The 22133-nt window shown below is 45.0% G+C and overlaps 1 pseudogene; it reads left to right on the top strand.

Moving 5' to 3' along the window:
* Positions 1-12721: 12721 nt before the first annotated feature.
* On the top strand, positions 12722-16144 carry LOC121164652 (annotated as a pseudogene).
* The last annotated feature ends 5989 nt before the right edge of the window (positions 16145-22133 follow it).

Below are 22133 nucleotides of genomic sequence, written 5' to 3'. Positions count from 1 at the left end.
CAGTTCAGGCCATTGCAACCATTTACAGAGCGAGCTAGCAGATGGAAAAGTCTCTTCTTTTCTCTCTCCCCTCTCTTATTCCATCTCTCTGTAACTCTGCCTTTCAAATAAATCAAATAACACATTTTATAAAACTAGAGATTTCGTTTTCGTTTCTGGTTTTGGTCTTGTTTTAAGATGCTCCAGGAGCAAATGATGGGGTTGGGGAAATGGTTAACACGCAATTGCAGCAGGAATGAAGCCGACAGGGAGAGTGAGGTTCCCTCAAGGCGCCTGCAACCATGGAGATCACAACAAGCAGGGAAAAAACAAGCCCCAAGGAATTTTCACTCCCGAACTCTCGGCAGAGTTGAGCTGCTCTTTCTGATGTTTCTTGCAGTGTGCTTGACAAATGTCAAGCCTAGCAGAAAGGACAGCTAGCTACCACAGGAGGGAAAGAGGGAACAATGCACCCTTGTGTTGGGACAGCTAGACTTTGATAGCCTTTTGTTGTTCTGCTTTGTTGATTCTCTCCGGCACAGCACACTGCAGCAGCAAGGACAGCTCCTCCCAGCCCCCACTGCCATCCGCATATGTGTTGGGGCTGCTTAGCAGGGCAGCAGGGACTGGGTGGCAAGACAGGGTGCACGGGAAGTAAGTAGATGCCATCCCTTTAAGATCTGATCAGACCCCTGCAGGCTAGGGGGGCTTGGAAACAGTGCACAGCTGTGCACGTGGAAACAATGCAAGGGGGCGCACCTGGAAACAGTGCATGTACACACACATTTATTTCCCATTAACTTCATGGTCCAAAATGAAATCTATTGCTGCTAGTATGAAAATAAATACCATTAAGAAAAATTCATCAGTTTTCTCTTTAAAAGATTGATAAAAGTCCATATATCTAACTGCTGGGATCCGTGCAGTGGGTGTGGATGACATGAAGATGTGAAGAGAACAGTTACCCTGTTGGCAAGGCCGCGAGGAGCTTCCAGTTGTATGGCAAGGCCTGCCAGATGTCTCTCCAACCACCTCAACGCAGTTTCACCCCTTTGCATGGACACTCAACCAACCCATTAAGAATTCTGTGATCTAGTGAGGCATTGTTGTTCACCCTTGTTGAGATGGTTTTCGCAACCAATGTGATCGTGTCTTGGTGAGTGGGCCTTTAACAATTTGCACACAAGAATACAATTAAGCCCAAGCTGTTTCTGGACACCTTATTGTGTGCCTACCCATTACCCCGGAATCTGGCCCAGGCTTGTATCATGCCTTCTGGGAAATGGCTTGATAAGTATCCTAAAAATTAATGAAATTGATAGGAGTATGAGCTGAAACTGCTATGGAGATAAACACACTTATTGTGACCTTAAAGGCTAGCCTGTCTTCGCAATTTCTTTGGCGCACAGGAAGTGTATGTTTCAGCTGCTTTTATAATTTTTGGATAGAGGGATTAAAGATGCTTTTATTAATATTAGAGATATGCTTTTAATTACTGTTTGATTGTTTATGGGGTTCTAGAGCCTGTAGTTGTAGGGAGATTTAATATTTGACACTTTTGTCTTGGATTTTTATGTTTTTTTCCCTTGTGACATATTTCTCCCATTAAATGATGGGTAAATTATAAAAATAGAAATGTAATAGGAATGGATTAGTGATTAACAGGTAATCGCACATGCCTTGGCCTTGGAGTCGTGGCTGTTGCTCCATGGCTCCTACTGAAGAATGAACAATGGCCTGCTTTGAAAAATATGAATATAGTATTTTGTAGAATTATCTTTAGGGACACCTGCTTAGCCATGAAGTACAAACAGAATGACCAAAACGTCTGTGCATGCCCCCTTAATCATGAAGCAAAAATGTAACAATTAAATGTTTGTGCAGAAACTTGTGATGTGGTGGGTAAATAAAAAAGCTCTTAAGCTGTTACAAGTAGACACCAAGTGATTGTGTTCGAGTCTCTTTTCCCAGACTCCACACCCACTTGAGCAGCTCCGAACTCAGCTGGAGCTGGTCTCTGGCATTTAACAATAAGATTAAGTAAACTTACTTTTCAGTTAAGAGATGACCATAAGAGATCACCTACTGGGAACCGGCATGGTGGTGTATCAGGTGAAGCTGCCATCCCATGCTGGAGTATGAGCCTCAGCTGCTCATACTTCCTGCTAATGGCAGACAGCAGAAGATGGCCTGAATGTCTGCACCTCTGTTGCTCACACAGGAGCCCAGAATGAAGTTCCTAACTCCGGGCTAAAGCCTGGCCTAGACCTGGCTGATGCGGCCACTTGCGGAGTGAACTAATATCTATGACTCGCATGCTCTCTTTCTCTCTTCCTTTCAAATAATTCAATATATGAGTCTTTTTTAATCCCCCTACTACTGCTGTAAGTCATGTTTCAAGCCAGTAATTAATATTTCATAAATAATTATGAATTTTTCACTTCCAGAATTTATTTTTAAAGTGAGAGCTCAGTCGACTGAATTTCCCAAGTACCTGGCACAATGGCCAACACACCAACTGAGACGCCCATATCTCACATCACAGTACTGAGTTGCACACCATCCTCCAGATCCTGAGTCCAACTGCCTGCTAAAACAGACCTAAGGGGCAGCAGGGATGGCTCCAGTAATTGGGTTCGTCCTACCCGTGTGGGAGACCTGCAGTGTGTCTTGGCTCCCAGATGCATTGCTCCCCAGCCATTGTGGGCATCTGGGAATCAATTAGCAGTTGGGAGTGTACTCTTCCTCTGCTTCTCAAATAAACACACACAAAATCTAAGTTTGTGGCACTATCTTTGAAACACACCATACACATACAATAGTTTCAGAAGACAGTACGTAGAAGGTGGCATTTGACACAGCGGTAAGAATCTCACCTGAACCTCATCTGGGTTCCATTCCCAGCTTGGCTTCCAATTCCATTTTCCTGCTAAAGCGCCCCAGAAGGGGTAGTAAGAGCAGTCTCCAGGACACCGGAGAGGTAGTTAAGAGCTGGCTCCAACACATGGGATTACTGCTACAGCATGGGAGAGCTGGGTTCTCAGCTCCTGGCCTCCCCGCCTACTCCAACCCTGGCTGCTGCAGGCACTTGGGGAAAGATCCAGCAGACAAAAGATCTCTCTCTATATCCTTCTCTCTCAGTCTCTCAGCCTTTCAAATAAACAAAAATTAAAAAGTGAATACCTACAACAGCCAAATATCTTTCCTTATCTTTGTGATCAAAAGAACAACACAAGTTTCACTCTTTTTTAACAAAGTACTCTTTAAATTCTGCTTAAGACAAAACAATTTTTCTTCCTGGGTTTGTGGGACATCAGTTACTCCAATTTCAAGTTTTCCTCTCTCTAGGATACTGGAGCAGTCATGACAACCCACTTAAGCTTTGATGCAAGCAAAGGCCCGTGTTGGAAGTCACTGCAACATACAAAGAAACAGCTGTATGCTATTCAGCATACTGGGCCACGCTTTGCACTGCAGAGATAAAAATCATTTCTTTTTTTAATCTGAAAGCAAACACAGTTCTTCTCATCTCCACTATTCAGCTGCTTTTTTCTTCCTTAAACAAGGCCCAGTTTTTTGTTGCATCCATTTAACAAGTTTAGGTTCCTCACTCAGAGAAGATAAAGCAAACAATGTTTATGACAGCTTTAAACAGAAATATCCAGTTATTAAAAGAAAAAACGTTTTCCATAATGTGGGAAAAGATGAGTAGTAACAAAACTATACTTTCTTTTTTTTTTTTTTTTTTTTTTAAAGATTTATTTTTATTATTTTTTGATTGGAAAGGCGGATATACAGAGAGGAGAGACAGAGAGGAAGATCTTCCGTCCGATGATTCACTCCCCAAGTGAGCGCAACGGGCCGATACTATGCCGATCCGAAGCCAGGAGCCTCTTCCGGGTCTCCCACGCGGGTGCAGGTTCCCAAAGCCTTGGGCTGTCCTCTGCTGCTTTCCCAGGCCACAGGCAGGGAGCTGGAAGGGAAGCGGGGCTGCCGGGATTAGAACCGGCGCCCATATGGGATCCCGGGCGTGCAAGGCGAGGACCTTTAACCACTTGCGCCACCGCGCCGGGCCCAAAACTATACTTTCTTTAAGACAAGAGGACATAAATATAAAACAGCCCAAGTGATTTTTTTAATTGTCTTTATTTTTTATGATTCAATTTCATAGGTTCTAGGATTTCCCTTACTTCTCCTTAAATTTCCTCCCCCAAACCAAGTCATTTCTTTAAAAGATGAATTAAACAAAAATTGCAGGAGGTGTTGCTTCCTGTACTGCAGTCTGTCAGACCAGACCAAACCAATATGGAGTCACACATGCGAAATACCAGCTAATCAAACTGAGACTGGAAGGAAGTAGGTAGAGTCCCCCAACACACCAGTTTTCCTTGATAAGACGAAATTCCAGTCTGAGTTGGTATAACAAGGAAGTGCCCCTTGCTTCAACCCCTACAGAGTAAGGAATTCAAAGCCACCTGGCATAAACCAGACAGCTTTTTGCTAACCTCCTTCATCCTCCACTTAGAAAATCCACTACTCCACCACTGCCCAGTAGGAGTTCTCAGTCTACCGTTCAGCATGAAGGCTGTCAAGATTTAGAATCCCAATTTTTTTTTAAGATCTATCTATTTTTATTGGAAAGTCAGATATACAGAGAGGAGGAGAGACAGAGAGGAGGATCTTCCATCCGATGATTCACTCCCCAAGTGGTCGCAACAGCCAATGTTACACCAATCCGAAGCCAGGAGCCAGAAACTTCTTTCTGGGTCTCCCATGCGGGTGCAGGGTCCCAAGGCTTTGGGCTGTCCTCCACTCCTTTCCCAGGCCACAAGCAGGGATCTGGATGGGAAGTGGAGCTACCGGGATTAGAACCAGTGCCCATATGGGATCCTGACATGTTCAAGACAAGGACCTTAACCATTATGCTATCGCGCTGGGCCCTAGAATCCCAAATTCAAAAAAAAAAAAAAAAAGACACTGGTCACTAAATTGTTGCAATTTTATCTGTTGACAAGTGTGAGTTACATGACAAAATCATGTTCTCACAAATCCGTATCTCATTGAGTTAGGAAACACAGTAAGTTAAAAGCAGGACAAAGGGCATAATTGCCCTTATGTCAACATTTGCCAAAGGAGGCAGAAGCACTACCTGATAAGCAACTGCTTTTCTTTTTTTAATTTTTAAAATGGATCTAAAAGGCAGAGCTACAGCAAAAGAGATCTTCCATTTGCTGGTTCACTCCCGAGACGCCTAAAGCATGCACAAGCTGAGAGACCCTCAGGGTCTCTAACATGGGTGGCTGTGTCCCAAGGACTCCAGCCATCATCTGCTCCTCTCAGGGAGTGCCCGGTGCTTCTCTGTGACTTCAAACACAAAAACTGTAATTGTGAGAAGCCAATGCCTGCTTGGGCACTGAGCTCTCAGAAACACTTTCCAAGAGAGACAACCCCACGTAGCAGGTGAAAACATGAGAGGATTTGGCATTGTAGCACTAAAAGTAAGGCAGCCACCTATGATGCCTGCATTCCATATCGGTGCTGGGATGTTCCACTGTGAATCCAGCTCCCTGTCCATGCACCTGAGAAACCACTGGAGGATGGCCCAACTGCTTAGGCCCCTACACTCACTTGGGAGACTCAGTTCGGCCTCAAGGCTCCTGGTTGCAGCTTGACCCAGCTCTGGCATTGCAGCCACTTAGGATGAAAGATCTCTGTTCTCTTTCTCTTTCTCTCTCTCTCTCTCTCTCTCTCTCTCTCTCTCTCTCTCTCTCTCTCTCTCTCTTTCTCCTCTGTCTCTTTCAAATAAATAAATGAATCTTAGACCACTCTAAAGTCCTCCGCTCTACCAGCTGAGCTATCAAAGGGTGCACTAAATAAATGAATCTTACAGAAAAGCACCAGAAAGGAAAGCAACCAGACCTGCCTTCATTTCCCCCTACACCTCTAACTCAGAAGCAGGTGAACAGCAAGCATCTTCTTCCCACGGAAGCTGGGGGCAGGGAGATGGAGGAGAATGGGGGCAGGCCCTACCCACCCACACTAGTAACTAACAGCGTCAGGTGTCATGTATCATGTGGGCAGGGTCAGCCTCCACAGCAACAGCAAGGGGAGTAGTCAGTTCCCATGGTGAGCGCCTCCCCTTTCTCCTCCCAAGCAACCCCCACTGCATTTAACCTCCAAATCTGGGGCTGGCAAATCCAGCTCAGCAGATCTCTTACACAAAAGAGCACAAGGCACAAGGAGGCCTCCAGATCTCTTTGAACACAGGAAACCTGACACCGTGAAGGCCTGCCAAGGCCTGCCACCAGGGCTTTCAGGGCAGCCTGTGATTAAGAGCCTGAATGTCAACTGCAGAGGGTGGTGCAGGGAGGGCTCACAGGGCAGGGGGCCAGACACCAGGCTAGGAGCTGGGAGCCTCAGTCTGTCACTCCACGAAGTGTCTGGGAGCATACTTGCCCCTTCCTTTACATGTATGGCCAAAGGACGGCCCCTTACGTCATTCCACAAACACCCATGGGAGAAGAGCACTCAAGACAACCAAGGTCACTAGGCTCTGGGTTTGGTTTCTTTCTTTTTTTTAAGATTTATTTATTTTTATTGGAAAGTCTGATTCACAGAAAAGAGGAGAGACAGAGAGAAAGATCTTCTGTCCACTTATTCACTCCCCAAGTAGCTGAAATCCAAGGCCAGGAGCCAGGAATTTCTTCCAGGTCTCCCACATGGGTGCAGGGTCCCCAGGCTTTGGGCCATCCTCTAACTGCTTTCCCAGGCCCCAAGCAGGGATCTGGATGGGAAGTGGGGCAGATGGGACTTGAACCAGTGCCCTTATGAGATCCTGCCACATTGCAAGGTGAGTATTTAGCCACTAGGCCATTGCACTGGGCCCCTAGCAGGCTAATTTTTAAGTTGATTTCACAGGGCCCACAAATGATGTTATGAACATCCAGTGGCCCTTAACAGAAAAAAAATCCTCCACCCTTGCACTAAGGAAAAGAGGATCAGCACACTGTGACACATGTAACATTTTATCTTATTTAGCACATAAAATAAGGATATGAGGCAGTAGAGCTAATGTGAAAACACAATACCTAAAAAATTCCACAGAAATTCCTTATCACTGTCAAAAGCAAAAAGGGGACTGGGCAGTCAGCCTTCTTTGTAGAGAGAAGCCAAAGTCAGAGACTTTGGACTGGCATTGTAGCATCCCATACAGGCGCCGGTCTGAGTGTCAGCTATTCCACTTCAATCCAGCTCACTGCTTATGGTCTGAGAAAGCAGAAAAAGGTGGCCCAAGTTCTTGGGCCCCTGCACCCATGCAGCAGACCTGGCTGAAGCTCCTAGCCCAGGCACAGCCTAGCCACAGCCACAGCCACCATTTAGGGAGTGAACCAGCAGATAGGAGATCTCTTTGTCCCTCTCCACTTCCGCCTTTCCTTCTTTGTTACTCTGCCTTTAAAAATAAATAAATACATCTTTAAAACAAAAAGACTCCAAGAGGTGATATGTGCCAATCCTGGGGGGCCCTGGGGAGTCACAGGGCCAAGGCAGGTACACCCATAGGTGCTCCCACGTTATAGGCACAGCTCAGCAAGGCTGGCAGGAGCTGGGGCCCTAGCTGAGAGCTAACCTGTAACCCTGTCCACAGTACAGCAGGAGGGCACCTCCAAGGGTGGCAACAGGCCAGAACGCCAACTGAGCCACACTTTCCTCCACCCTTGGGTCCTTTACTCTCAGAAAAAAAAAATCTCATTTGCTCTTCACCTTCTAAGTTAATAAAATAATGATAGCCTTAAACTATGGAAAACAAAAGGGCATATTAGGTATCTCTTAATTGACTCAGAATTCATACAGAGAAATTTAAAGGCTTAAACTAATAAAATGTGAATTCAAAAAATTTCCAGTTAATCATATGAAATGTGAGGTAGAATTTTTTTTCACCTGTTGGGTAATATACCTACTTGCTACATCACAGAACCCGACTCCAGCTTCCAGCTACTGTAGATCTTGGGAGGCAGCAGTGACGGCTCAAAGAAGTGGGTCTTGAGCCACTTCCTGCCATCCAAATCACAAACTTGTCTGAGTTCTACCTCCTCACTTGGGCTCCAGCTGGGAACCATCCAGGGAGCAAACCAGATAATGGGAGTTTGCTGTGTGTGTGTGTGTGTGTGATGTGTTTCTGTGTCCCTCTGCCTATCAAGAAATTAATGGATCAATATAATTTATAATGTTTCCTCTAAGATTTGAATCATGACACACACATACATACACAAAGCTAAGTCATCTTTGAAGCAGCAATGGAAATACTAGTAAGTGAACAACCTAAGAAATCTATTTTCAGAGATTTTTTTTTCTGCTGTTAAGACAAAAAGTAATAACAGATCCATAAAACACACCAAATAAATGTATGAAATTCCTTATATAAAAACAAAACAAAAATGACTGAGTTCCATTTATGACCCAAAATGGCAAAAGACAAAAAGAAGAATGTTGTGGAGTGTGCTTCACACCAGACAGAGTAGGAAGACGTTTTGAGCAGTCTTTACTGGCCAAGCTTGGTGACAGCAGTTCCTCCTTATGTTGCACCAAGGCAGAAGTCAGAAGTTTTTAAGCTCTCATCCTTCAATCAGATTGAGAGCTGTATAAGACAAAGTTTCCTTGCATTCAATTAACTAAGTGTCCAGAGGCAGGAAGGGAGCTGCCAGGAGCCCCAAGTTTCCTTGTAGTTAATTAATCTAAACACAGTAGGAAGCAAGAGGGGTAGGGTGCACAGAGTCTCAGGAGCCACTTCCACATTGTCAATTAACCTGCAAGCAAGTGCTATCCATTTTCTGGCTGCACCCCATCACAAGAAGATGGGGTTAAGCAGGTTAAGCCATCAGCAAAACTGACACCTCTATGAGTGTTCCTTCGATTTCTGGCTGTTCCACCTCTGGTCAAGCCCCCTACTAACACACCTGGAAAAGCACTGGAAGATGACCTAGGTGCTTATGATTCTCACCCACACAGGAGACCCAGCTGGAGTCGAGGCTCTTAGATTCAGACTAGCATACCCCTTTGTAGCCATTGGGGGGAGATCTTTTTTGTTTCTGATTTTCTCTCCCTCCCTCCCTCTCTCTCCTTCCATATGGGATGTGGGCACCAAAACTAACTTTTTTTAAATACTAGAGTGAATTCTTGTCCCAAGCAGTTTGTCTTCTGCAGAGGTGGGCACTGGCCAGGAACACCAGGAGCCAAGAACTCCATCCAGGTCTCCCACATATAAGTAACAGGAAGCCATGCACTTGTGCCTCCAAGGAGGCACAATAGCAGAAGGCTGGATCACAAGGGAGGGCAGAGCATGGTCCCAGGCACTGCCCTAAGGGATGTAGCATCCAAGGCACCTGCTTCACCTCTGAGCCTCAGGCCAGCCCCAAAGCAATCAATCCATCCAAAATCTCCAAGAGTGGCTGTGTGCAGGAGAGGATTCCACTTTCAACAGTGAGCTGGGGCAAAAAAAAAAAAAAAAAAAAAAAGACTGACTTGCAGGCTGGGAAAGCGCCTTTCTGCAATAATGGTCCTTTCTCCAGGGAACCTCAGAGAGACAACTAATCACACATCGCACACACATGCGTCCTAGACCCAAGGCGGCCAGTCACAAAACTCACAGCACCCACAGCTTCAGTTTGTCCTTAAAACCACGGATTTAAAAAAAAAAATTTTTTTTTTAATCTCAGCGTTACTACAATTTCATTCAAGTGAAATCTCTAGGTTGATTGCTCCTCCAGCTATCATACCTCCCAGGGAAAGTAGAATGCTTTCATTCAGCAAATAGTTAATAAGTCCCTATTCTCAGCAAGGCTTTGACACGAGGAAATGAATTACTGCCCAGAGGAGCTCCCAGAAGGTCAGACCCCGTGATATTACTACTGAAAAAACACTCTGCTAAAGGTGTCTTAAGTAAAACCAACCGCACACACAGAGGAGCAGACCTAGTCATTCTCCCCCATCTCTGGTTTCCTCTCCTGCGTGACAAACATGCACAAATGCAGAGCAGTCATGCTCAATACGGCAAGTCAATCACCATTTCCCTTCCAAATACCCTCGAGTGCTCCCGAGAGCAGTGTCATCCTTGGCCACCCCCTTTTACCATTCCCAGAGGCCCAGACTCCACAGGATCTGCCACCCCTGTTTTCCACAACCCCAAGACTCTCACAGTGTGGTCCCTAACTGGTTTTCATCAGCAAAGCTCGTAACTACATTTCCCCTTTGGAAGTCTCACCCCGCACTCAAATGCTGACATTCCAGGCTTCCTGCTCCCTTTGCTTTATTTTATTTCCTAGATCATTTCAACCTCTTTAAAAAAAAAAAAAAACATTTATTTATTTATTGGAAAGTCAGATATACAGAGAGGAGGAGAGACAAAGAGGAAGATCTTCCGTCTGATGATTCACTCCTCAAGTGAGCACAACGGCCAATGCTATGCCAGTCCGAAGCCAGGATCCAGGAACCTCATCCAGACATCCCACATGGGTGCAGGGTCCCAAGGCTTTGGGCTGTCCTCGACTGCTTTCCCAGGCCACAAGCAGGGAGCTGGATGGGAAGTGGAGCTGCCGGGACTAGAACCAGTGCCCATATGGGATCCTGGAACGTTCAAGGCAAGGACTTTAGCTGTTAGGCCAAGCCGCCGGGCCCCATTTCAACCTCCTTAGAGCTTGAAATATCACCTGTTCTAAGACCACCAAAACTTAAATCTTGCCTGGCTCATTTCCTGAGAGATACACATTTTGCTCCTGAACACCCTACAGAGATTGGTGTTTTAAAATATTAACACTGTGCTGCAGCAGATTAAGTTGCTGCTTTCAACACTGGTGGTACCAATTTGGGTCCTGGCCATTCAGCTTCCAATCCAACTCCTTGCTAACGCACCTGGAAAGGCAGTGGAAGATGGCCCGAGTGCTTGGGCCCCTGCCACTCCCATGAGAGACCTGGATGGAGTTTCTGGCTCCTGGATTTGGCCTGGTTCAAACCTGACTGTTCAGTCCATCTGGGGAATAAACCTGTGGATGGAAGATCTTGCCATGTTTCTTCTCTGACATTCTGCCTTTCAAATAATTTTTTAGCCCCTTCATGTCTTTGTACTTGTGCATACGTTCAATTTTCTTTGCCAAGTCCCTTCCTCACCCTTCCTTCTCTCGCCATTTAACAAAGATTTTGACTTGGGCATCACCAGGACTATTATAATAAACTACTTTGGGAGGTTCCTGAAGGTAGGCTTTGGGCACAGCAGCTAAGATATCACTTAAGACACTTGCATATCACATGTGAGTGCTTGGGTTCAGTTCTGATTCCAGCTGCCTGTTGATGTGCATCCTGGAATCCAGCAGGCGATGGCGTGACCACCTGAGTCCCCGACATTTGGGTCAAGTTCAAGTCTGCACCTTTGAATTGGCCCAGTCCCCATTGTTACGGGCACCTGGGAAGTGAATCCAAAACTCCTTGTGGCTTACAGTTTAAGGTAATCCTGCAGGATGTGAATGGTTTGGGTGTCAGTATCAGGAGCAGGGGTGCATCTTCTGGGCAACAAGCTGAAGCTGGACTGTTGGAGTTCAGTCTTAGCAGTATGCCCTGGGAGGCAGGCCAAGCTGGTACAATGCCAGTTGAGACAGCCCTGGTGGTAGTGCCTGGGCCTGACTCTCAGCTCCGACTCCTGACTCCAGCTTCGTGCCAAGCACCGCCAGCCAGCGAACCAAGTGCCTGGCATCTCTCTGCAGCTCTGTCTCTAGATTAAAAAAAAAAAATTTTTTTTTTTTTTACAAAGTGGTGCAGTGTTGTGGTGATAGAATAGAAGACACCACAGAGCAGGTAGGGCTGTCCCAGATTTGGAGGCCCAAGGCGGGGCTCTATGCAGAGTGAGAAGCTGGATTCCTGAGGTTCTTGGAACAGGTCAGAGATGAGAGGAGAGGGTATGGCTGGAAATCTGACGGTAAAAAGAGTACAGAAATATTTTTAAAAAGGTGTATTTATTGGGCCCGGCGCGATGGTGCAGTGGTTAAGGTCCTCGCCTTGCATGCACCGCAATCCCATATGGGTGCCGGTTCTAATCCCGGCGGCTCCGCTTCCCATCCAGCTCCCTGCCTGTGGCCTGGGAAAGCAGTAGAGGACGGCCCAAAGCTTTGGGACCCTGCACCCGCGCGGGATACCTGGATGAGGTTCCTGAATCCTGGCTTTGGATCAGTATAGCATCGGCTGTTGTGCTCACTTGGGGAGTGAATCAGTGGATGGAAGATCTTCCTCTCTGTCTCTCCTCCTCTCTGTATATCTGCCTTTCCAATAAAAAACAAAATAAATCTTAAAAAAAGGGTGTATTTATTTATTTATTTGACAGAGCCAAAAGTGGGGAGTGGAGAGAAAGAATGCAGAGAAAGAAAGAGTCCCAAATGTCTGCGAGAGCCAGGGCTGGGTCAGACAGAACCCAGAAACCTGGAGCTCCATCTGGATCTCTGCCCTACGTGGCAAAGGGCTCAGCACTTGGGCTGTCATCTGCTTTCTCCCAGGCCTATTTGCAGGAAGTTGGGTCAGAAGTGGAGGTTGGGCTTGAATTCCCTTCTCCTCCTATATAAACTGCCATGGAACAGATTTTTAACTAGCAGGATGGAGAAGAAGTGACACGGTTACCTCAAAACCGACACACAGCTCGTCCAGGCTCTGCCTAAAGACTCCCACCTTCGGAGTCCTGCATTAATGTGCGAGTAATTTGGCAGGTATGAAGGCAAGTGCCTTCAAGGAGCCTCCCTCTGGCATCATCACCTCCACCACCCCCACAGGAGTGGGGGACCTTTCAACTGCCCCCAAGAAGCCTCCCTCCAGCATTAACACCTCCACCACCCCCACAGGAGTGGGGGACCTTTCAGATGCCCCCAAGGAGCCTCTGTCTTCTTGTCCCTCCAGGTGAGGGACAAGGCATCAGGGTTGCAGTCCACCTGAGCCCTGCCCCCAGATTGCAGAGCTTTGGCCATTTAGGGGGCTCTACATTTCAAACCATTAAGTTTTGGGGTAGTTTGTTATATGGAGCTTGAGGTAATCGAAAGAGATGTCAAATACCACATGTCCCCACAAGAGCAGTTCCCCTCCTCGTAACTGCTCTTTCTCCATTTTCTGTCCAATTCCTTCCCCTTTTAGAAGTTATTCTCAGGATAGGCACTGTGCCACAACAGGCTGAGCTGCCCCATGGGATGTCCACATCTCATGCTGATGCTCCAGAGGAAATGACACAGCAGATGGCAGATCTCTGCCTTTCAAATAAATAAATAAAGAAAGAAATACTTTAAGTATGTTGGTGGGGGGGTGAGAAGAAGATGTTTAGTGCAAAAAAACTGACATCCATGCATGGTTTTATCCTAATGTACACTTTTATGAACTTTTTGCAAATTGCTTGTATGCATGAATTTCAAAAAAATGTTTGTGTCACAATAAATATCTTTAAATTTCATTTTCCAGAAACTTTTTAAAAGACAGAGCTCACACTTTGTCACTTTGTGGTTCACTTCCCAGATGCCCACACCATCTACGGCTGGGCCAAACCACAGCCAGCAGCCAGGAACACAATCCAGGTCTCCCACATGAGCGGCAGGCACCCAACTACTTCAGCCATCCCGTTGCCTCCCAAAGTATGCACTAGCAGGAAGCTGGAAACAGCAACAGTGTGGGACTTCAACCCAGGCAGCCAGGTATCAGACACAAGAGTCCCAACCAGAGTCTTAACCTCTATGAAAATACCCAGCAACCAACAGAATTTTAAAATATCTGTGTTTAAACAGCAGAGCTTTATTGTTCACAGTTCTGAAGCCTCTAAGTCCAAAGTCAAGGTAATGGTATTCCTGGCGACCCTCTTCCCGACTGGAACACAACTGTCTCCTTGGTCTATCTTCACCTGCTAGAGCTTGGTGATTTCCCTCATGCCACTTGAAAGGGAACTAACCCGCTCACCCAGTGCACACAGGCTCAACCCTCACGGCCTAATTCCCTCACAAAAACCTCGCCCCTTCCAAGCATCATCACACTGGCGACTGGGGCTTCAAAACTGGAATTCTGAGAGCACACAGTCAGCCCCCAGTAATCTTCAAGTCCAGGTACAAAGGTCTACAAATGACGACCTCAACAGGGCTGTCCACTTCCTCCTCATTCACGGTCCCTTGGATCTTGCAACACTCACTTCCCCATAGCAGTCCAGCTGTTTATTTCTCTGGTCAGGCCTCAGAACCCAAGGGCAGGTATTTAAGCTAGCTCTGCTTCTAAGGGCCGCAGCCGGAAGCCCCTGAGCTAGTGTCTTATGGCAATGCCTGATGCTCAGCAATAGCCTCAGATTTTCACTTCATTCTCACAAACACCTGAAATTTCGTGATTCAACCAGCATCTCATAACCAGAAAATGACAAAGCCAAGTTTTTAACCAAGATGTGAATTCAGGCCCAGTATTCTTTGCTCTAAACGAAACTGATAGGAGCTGGCATTGTAGCATAGCCGGTAAAGCTGCTGCCTCTGAGACCAGCATTCTATACGAGTGCTGATTCATATCCCAGCTGCTCCACTTCTGATTCAGGTTCCTGCAAATGTGCCTGGGAAAGCAGCAGATGATGGTGCAAGTACCTGTCCCCCTGACACCAACATGAAAAACTCAGATGAAACTCCTGGCTCCTGGGTCCAGCACAGCCCAGTGCTGGCCACCAAGGTCATCTGAGGAGCAAGGCAGAAGATGGAAGAGACTGATCTTTCTCTTGCTCACTCTCTCACTCTCCATCTCACTCTCACTCTTGTGCTATCTCAAATACATAAACAGTTAAATTAATCTGATGGACTGATATAAAGGACATGTTCTGGACACTTCTTGCTGCCCTCCAAAGTTTCTACCAGGCCAGATAAACCTTTTAAAACGATGCATTTGAAAAGCAAAGAAGTGATATATCTTTAAGGTGATGAAACATGTTGGAAAGAGACATGTACTCTGTATAGTTGGATGTTGCAAACCAAATGCCCATCTGTGCCAGTCTAGGAACCCTACAGAAGTTATTATTCCATCCCTTGTTTCACTTACAGAAACAAGAATACCATTAACGCCTGCTCCCAGGACTTGCAAAGATGCTCAAAAACGAAGTGCGAGAAGTTTTTAGAAAAAAACCTGGTATATAGAAAACACCCAACACAGGTGACAGTAAAACCTCAGCTGGAAATGTGAAATACCAATCGCAATGTAAGCCTGAACCTGCTTCTCCTCAGGTTCCAACTGTGTTTTCACTGATTAGAAGGAAAACATCTCGTAAAAGGCACGAGGGGCTCCCAGCTCTTTAGCCAAGGACATTTTTTTCTTGGACTCCAAGTCGGTCTCTTCGACATCACAGCTTTGTGATAAAATTTTGCCAAAGGTCTCCACTTTCAATAGAGTATGTTTGGGGGAGCTGTGACCATTCAGATGGCGTCCCCATTTATAAAAATGAAAATGATAGTAGTTCTGCCCCCTGGAGAACTGAAAGATTTGAAAGAATACGTAAGAAAGTCAGTAAGAGCTCTAAAAGGTCCTGCAATCCCCTTCCTGTAAGTGGCCTCAGGTGACTGCCAAATTGGTCACTATCCACCTGACCCAGAAAACCCCCAAAATCATGCAAGCCAAGAGGTTGGAATCTTTGTGTTCACTCTAAGAACACCTGACAGACTGCCCAGGCCATCAAGGAAATGCATATTTAAAAGAAGCATCTTAAAAGATAGCACACAGAAGCAATGTTGCCAATTTGTCATTAGCAATGGTGGAGTTGGTCAGTGTGCCTGGGGCCAACCACAGGGTTTGGACACAGGGATGGGAGTCCAAAAAGAGTGCAGAATTTTTGTTGCACATGCTTAAAAATGCAGACAGTAATGCTAAACCGAAGAACCTGGACGTACAACTGCTGGTCACTGAACACACCTGATGACCAAGGTTCTGTGGCACCTGCAGAGCCTGTGGCAGGAACGGTCCAGATATGAGCTCCTCGTGCCACATTGAGATGACCCTCACTGAAAAGGAACAGACTGATCCTAAGCCAGAAAAGGGGGTGGCACAGAACAAAGAGATCTCCCAAAAAGAAACTACAGAAACAAAACTGAATGACCCAAAAATAAATTCAGCATACAATGAATGCAAAGAAAAAAAATGTTAAGTCGAGTGGTGACATCATCATTGCTATCATCATCAGTTCCAATAAAGCCATATACCCTGCCAACAGAGGGTTGGCCAGTCCTTGACTAAATGTCCCTGACAGGCCAACTGTTTGCATTTTCCCCCTTTTCCAGAATTTCTGCTTTGTTTTGTTTTGTGCTAGCAGCAAGTGTTTCTCACTACCATCAACATACTCCATGCTCCTCTCAACTGCATTTGAAGAAACCACTTCTGAAATGTATTGAGATCACGCATGCTTCCTGGGCTCAGGACACCAGAGAAGCCAACTCTGACAAGAGAACATAGAAAATACATTAACAGAAATATTTATTGATCACTACAGCCAACATCCTCTTGGCACAAAAAAGTCTAAGCATCACTATGTCTCTTCCATCTGCCCATTGTTATAAACACATTCTTGCACATATACTTCAGATGTCAAGAACCAATTCCTCTTCTACTGACAGACCAGACTGGCAGTGCCTATAGCTTAAAGGATATGTGGAATATATATTCCTGTTTCCCTATCAAACCATTTGCTTTCCCAAACTCTTAGCATTTTCTATATAATCCCAGCTGATTACTACTTATGGTAGAAGTCTTTCCAGTTGATGTATATGCAATACAACAAATATTTCCGGAGTACCTTCCTCACATACGCTTGAACTGAATGCCAGAATTACAAAGAGGAGGCAGGCTCCTGTTCCAGTGGATGCTTTATTTCTAGCTGAGTACAGATTCTAGCAGGCTGGGTAAGCTATTATGTTTATTCCTTCAACCCTCCTGAAGAATAATAGATTGCTTTCATACCATAATGGCGCCAACCAGGTTAGGAACACAATGAGTAAAGTTTGAGACTATTCAGTAAATTCTCAATGCAAAACATTATCAAGGTCACACTACATATAGTGTTTAAAGCTGACATTTATGTCTGTAGAGGAGTAACACGAAACACAGTCGCCATGCTTATGAGCTAAGGCATGTAAATTAATGGCATGTCTGAAACCACCAAGAGTATTTTTAGGATGATTACAAGTGTGCCTAAAGACAGAAGACACAAAGACACAGAGAAGGAAGTGCTAAAAGCCACCCAGAGCTAGGCAAGTGATACTAAAAAAACAGTACCTACAAAATATTTGCTCTTAATACTGAATGCTGTTAGTAACAATAACAGAAGATCCAACATAAAGAAAGATAATAAAAATAAAAAACAATATGCGGTTGTCACAAAACACAAAGTTTTCACTTGAGAGCAAAGAGAAGATAAAGCACACTAATATCCCAGCTGTTCTGTGAACATAGAGAAGAGGGGAACTCAAGAGTGCAACACATAGGGCAGTGGAACCTTCCCGATCAGCATTGACTCTGCAGAGGAAAGCAGGCATTATTCCTCACCGAGAAGAGTCCTGACCTTTTTGAAGAGATGAAAAAAGAGATTCGAGAGGGAGCACACATTCCCATCCCCTAGATTCACTTTTCAATGCCTGCCACAGCAGGTCAGAGCCTGCTCGAAGCCAGACACTGGGAACTCAACTGAGGCCTCCTATGTGAACGGCAGAGATCCAACCACTTGAGCCATCATTGCTGCCTCCCAAGTGTCATTACCAGGAAGATAGGCGTCAAGGCCAGAGGCAGGCACTGAACCCAGGTACTCTAATATGTGGAGGATGGTCCAAGTGACTGGGCCACTATACCCACATGCATTAGCAGAGAGCTGCATAGGAAACGGAATAGCACCAATATTGAACATCAGTATTGCAGATGGAAATTTTACCAGCTAAGTCGCAATGGTAGGCCCATGTAGGTTTAATGTAAATGATTTCTACAACAACTCAACAACAAAAACAAACAGCACAAAAAAATTAGGCAAAACACTAAACAGAACTTTGTCCAAAGAAAATATACAAATGGCCAAGAAGTATATGTAAAAAAGCGCAATATCATTTAACATAAGAAAAAAAAACCACACAAATCAAAAACCACCACAAAGAATCATCTAACACCTATTAGGATGGTTTCTAAACAAACAAAACAAAATGAAAATCAAAAAGTAACCAGTGTGGTGAGGACGGTAAGAAAATGGAACCTGAGCACTCTGTAACGGTACAGACATTCTGGAAAACTGCAAGTTACTTCAAGAATTGAAAAGAGAATCGTATGTGCACCAGCAATGTCACTTCTGAGTTCATATAGAGCAGAGGTATCTGGTCTCTCAGGGCTCAGACCCACGGGCCAGAGACATGGCTAAATGCACCAAGGAGGTCAGAATCCAGTACGGCACCTCCCTCCAGAAAAATGGTGAAGAAAACCGAATCAGCCAGCACACCAACTACACTTACTCCTTCTGCAGCAAAACCAAAATGAAGGGGTTGGCCCAATGGCTCAACCACCTAAACCTTCCCCTTCAAGCACTGACATCCCATATGGATGCCAGTTCATGTCCTGGCTGATCCACTTCCCATCCAGATCCCTACTTACGGCCTGGGAAAGCAACAGAGGATGGCCAAAGCCTTGGGACCCTGCACCCATGTGGGAGACCTGGAAAAAGCTCCTGGCTCTTGGCTTTGAATCAGCTCAGCTCTAGCCATGTGGCTATTTGGGGAGTGAACCAGTGCATGAAAGATATTTCTCTCTGTCTCTCCTTCTCTCTGCAAATCTACCTTTCAGACAAAAAGAAAGCCAAAATAAAGAGAAATCGAGCACTGTGATTCCTGCACTGGTTAATGGTTGGTGCTGCTTAGACACACAAAGCCACTTCACCAGCACAATAAAGTGAAGGACTGAAAAACCAGGAAGGCGCCATCATCTGAGACATCAATCAGCCTGCGTTCAATGGGTTACTTTATGAAACAGCACCAAAAAATAGGTATCTGTACACCCACGGTCACTGAACATCACTCATGCCAGCCAAGAAGCAGAGACAATGTAAATGTGCATTGACGAGTGAATAATTAAACATGGTACATACAAGCAATAGCATATTCATTAGTCCTAAGAGGGAAGGAAATCCTCTCACTTGCTCCAATGTGAACCTTGAGAACTTTATGTTGAATGAAATAAGTCAGTCACACTAAGACAAATGCTGCATGATTCCGCCAACAGGAATCCGCAAACAGGAGATATGTAAAACAGCCAAAGTCAGGAAGCAGAACAGAGGTTCTGAGGGACAGGGAAGAAGGAAAGGAGAAATTACTGTTGGGCTGGAACAGTACTGGTTTGGCAGGTCAAAAAATTCTAGAGCGCTATTATTCAAGGTACATATGGGCAACCCCACTGCACTGCACACTGAAACTGTGCTGTGACAATAAATGTCACATGCGTTTACCACAAAGGGGGGGAAAGGGACGCTTTCCAGAGGTGATTCACAACCAGCTTCAAAGGCCTCGAGTAGACTGAGATTCTCTGAATTGTCTCAAGAAATCTTAAATCTGAAAATAATCTCCCCTAAGCATTGTAACAGCCAAAATGGAATGGAATGCATGGTCCAAGGGAGAAGCATTTAAATCACTTCCAAACAATGAAAGAGTATAGTCATTGAAAGACATACTTTAAGGAACTTTTTAAAATGACATAAAGATGTTTATCAAATACATATTCCAAATATAAAACTATATATGCATACAGTATTTATAGTATGACTCCAATGCATATATGCTGGAGAAATTGGTAAAGAAAGATGAAATTCTAATAAAACAAAGAGAAAATAGGGAGGAGGAGGGAAGAAAAAAAAAGATGTGCAAACAGGATTTCTATTGAATTTCCATCCAAAGTTGATTGCAATTTTCATTTGAAAACAAAATCTGGCAAGAAGATTCAGAAAAAAATCTAACAGAAAAAAAGGAAGAATAACAAGAACCAAGGGAAAATAACCACTCCAGAATTATTTTTTAAAGTTTTACATATCTATGAACTTAATTTAAAAGGTCAAATAATGGAGAGGGCAGGACTGGCGGTGTGACTCAACAGGCTGATCCTCTACCTACAAGTGCTGACATCCCATATGGGTGCTGGTTCACCCCCATCCAGCTCCCTGCTTGTCGCCTGGGAAAGCAGTAGAGGCCAGGCCAAGGCCTTGGGACCCTACACCCGTGTAGGAGACCCAGAGTTGGTTCCTGGCTCCCAGCTATAGATCAACTCAGCTTCATCTGTTGCAGTCATTTGGGGAGCAAACTAATGGATGGAAGATCTTTGTCTCGCATCCTCTGGTTTTTACAAATCATTATAAAAGAAAGAAAGGAAAGAAGGGAGGAAGGAAGGGAGGGAAAGTGGGAATGGAGGGAGGGAGGGAAGAAGGAAGGAAGAAAAGGAGAGAATGTTCCATTCTCTGGTTGACTTCCTAAATGACCACAATAGCCAGAGCTGGGTCAGGTAGAAGTCAGAAGACAGGAATTGCCATCTGGGTGGCAGGAATACTGAGGCCACACCCATTACTTCCCAGAGGCAATACTACAGTAGATGGAAACTGAATCGAAAACAAACTAGCATCCAGATGCCCCAAGTTAGAACTGAACCCACTGTGCTACAACACGCACCATATAGTAACCCCAATAACTTCCTGTAATCCTCCACATAAATGCAGGATAAACAAAAGAATACAAAATGTAATATATGAATTTAGCGTTATTTGAAATCAGAAGAAAGACACACTAGCCCACCAATAGTTTTGGGCGGTTGGATAGCCAGTTGCAGGGTGTAGGGGCTGTGGAGGAGTGAAAAGCCATATCTTAACTTTCTATCAAAATAAACTCCAGATGGGTAAAAGAATCAAACATAAAACCAAAATCATACAAACTCAAATAGAGAAAGGCATTTCTAGGAATAACTCAAAAGCTGGAAGCCATAAACGGAAAGTCATCAATTAGTGTTTTTGCTTGGGAGGAAAAAAATTCACCAAAAGCCAAGCAAGGAGTGAGAGACTAGGAATAAAGGCATACGAACTCATACCAGAGAAATAGGGCTGTCTTCTGCAACAGAGGGAGAAAAAACAAAGAACACACATATAGGATATGGTCAGGCATGTCTCAGAACAGGAAACAGAGATCTCAAACATACCAAAAGAAAGGTGCCATTACCTTCATATTAAGAAACATATAAAATACAACATAGAGCAAGAAGCAAAAAACTGTGATTAACACCATAGTCCCTTGGTGCAGGAAAACTGATACAACTTCTGGTGCAAGTATAAGCGGCACCCTTTCCGCAAAGCCAAATTTGGCACTAATAAAACTAAAGTCTCATTCCTCTAAGAATTTTTCCTACAAACATGCTGACATTTTTACAAAATTACCTGCATACAGTTGGAGCCAATGCAGTGTCACAGCCAGCTAATCCTCTGCCTCTGGCACTGGCATCCCACATGGGCACTGGTTCATGTCCCAGCTGCTCCACTTCCAATCCACCTCCCTGCTTATGGCCTGGGAAAACAGCAGAGGATGGCTCAAGTCCTTGGGCCTGCAACCACATGGGTGACCCAGAAGAAGCTCCTGGTTCCTGGCTTCAGCTCAACTCAGCTGTAGCCACTGTGCCCTTTGGGGATTGAACCAGCAAATGGATGATATCTCCCTATCTCTCTCTCTCTCTCTCTTATAAATCTGTCTTTCAAATAAAAATAAATAACTCTTTTTTAAAAATTACCTGCATACACACAGACATGCTGTAACTCAGCAAAATATCAGGATGAAGGATTCAGAATACACGACCCAGAACTATACCACTTTGGCATACGGATTGTTTACGGTTAAAAGCTTCTGGAAAACAGCCGGTACAAGAAGGGTGCTCTGAGCTCCCCTGTTCATCCTGAAAGAAGGGCCCCCCTCCCATAGGAAAGGAGCCCTCCCTACACCAAGAGGAAACCTCACAGAGAAAGCAGCACCAGTGTTAAGAAGCCTTTGTCGTCCACAAGGACTGCTCCTCATGCAGCCTCCTACTCACGCACTCAGGTCGACCCACTTCTTTGTGTCTTCATCCTTCTGTGAGGGCTCCCAGGTACA

Source organism: Ochotona curzoniae, unplaced genomic scaffold (genome assembly GCF_017591425.1).
Source record: "Ochotona curzoniae isolate NIBS_2020 unplaced genomic scaffold, NIBS_Ocur_1.0 contig_1071, whole genome shotgun sequence".
In the NCBI taxonomy this organism is placed as follows: domain Eukaryota; kingdom Metazoa; phylum Chordata; class Mammalia; order Lagomorpha; family Ochotonidae; genus Ochotona; species Ochotona curzoniae.
This window is presented reverse-complemented; position numbering and strand designations above follow the sequence as displayed.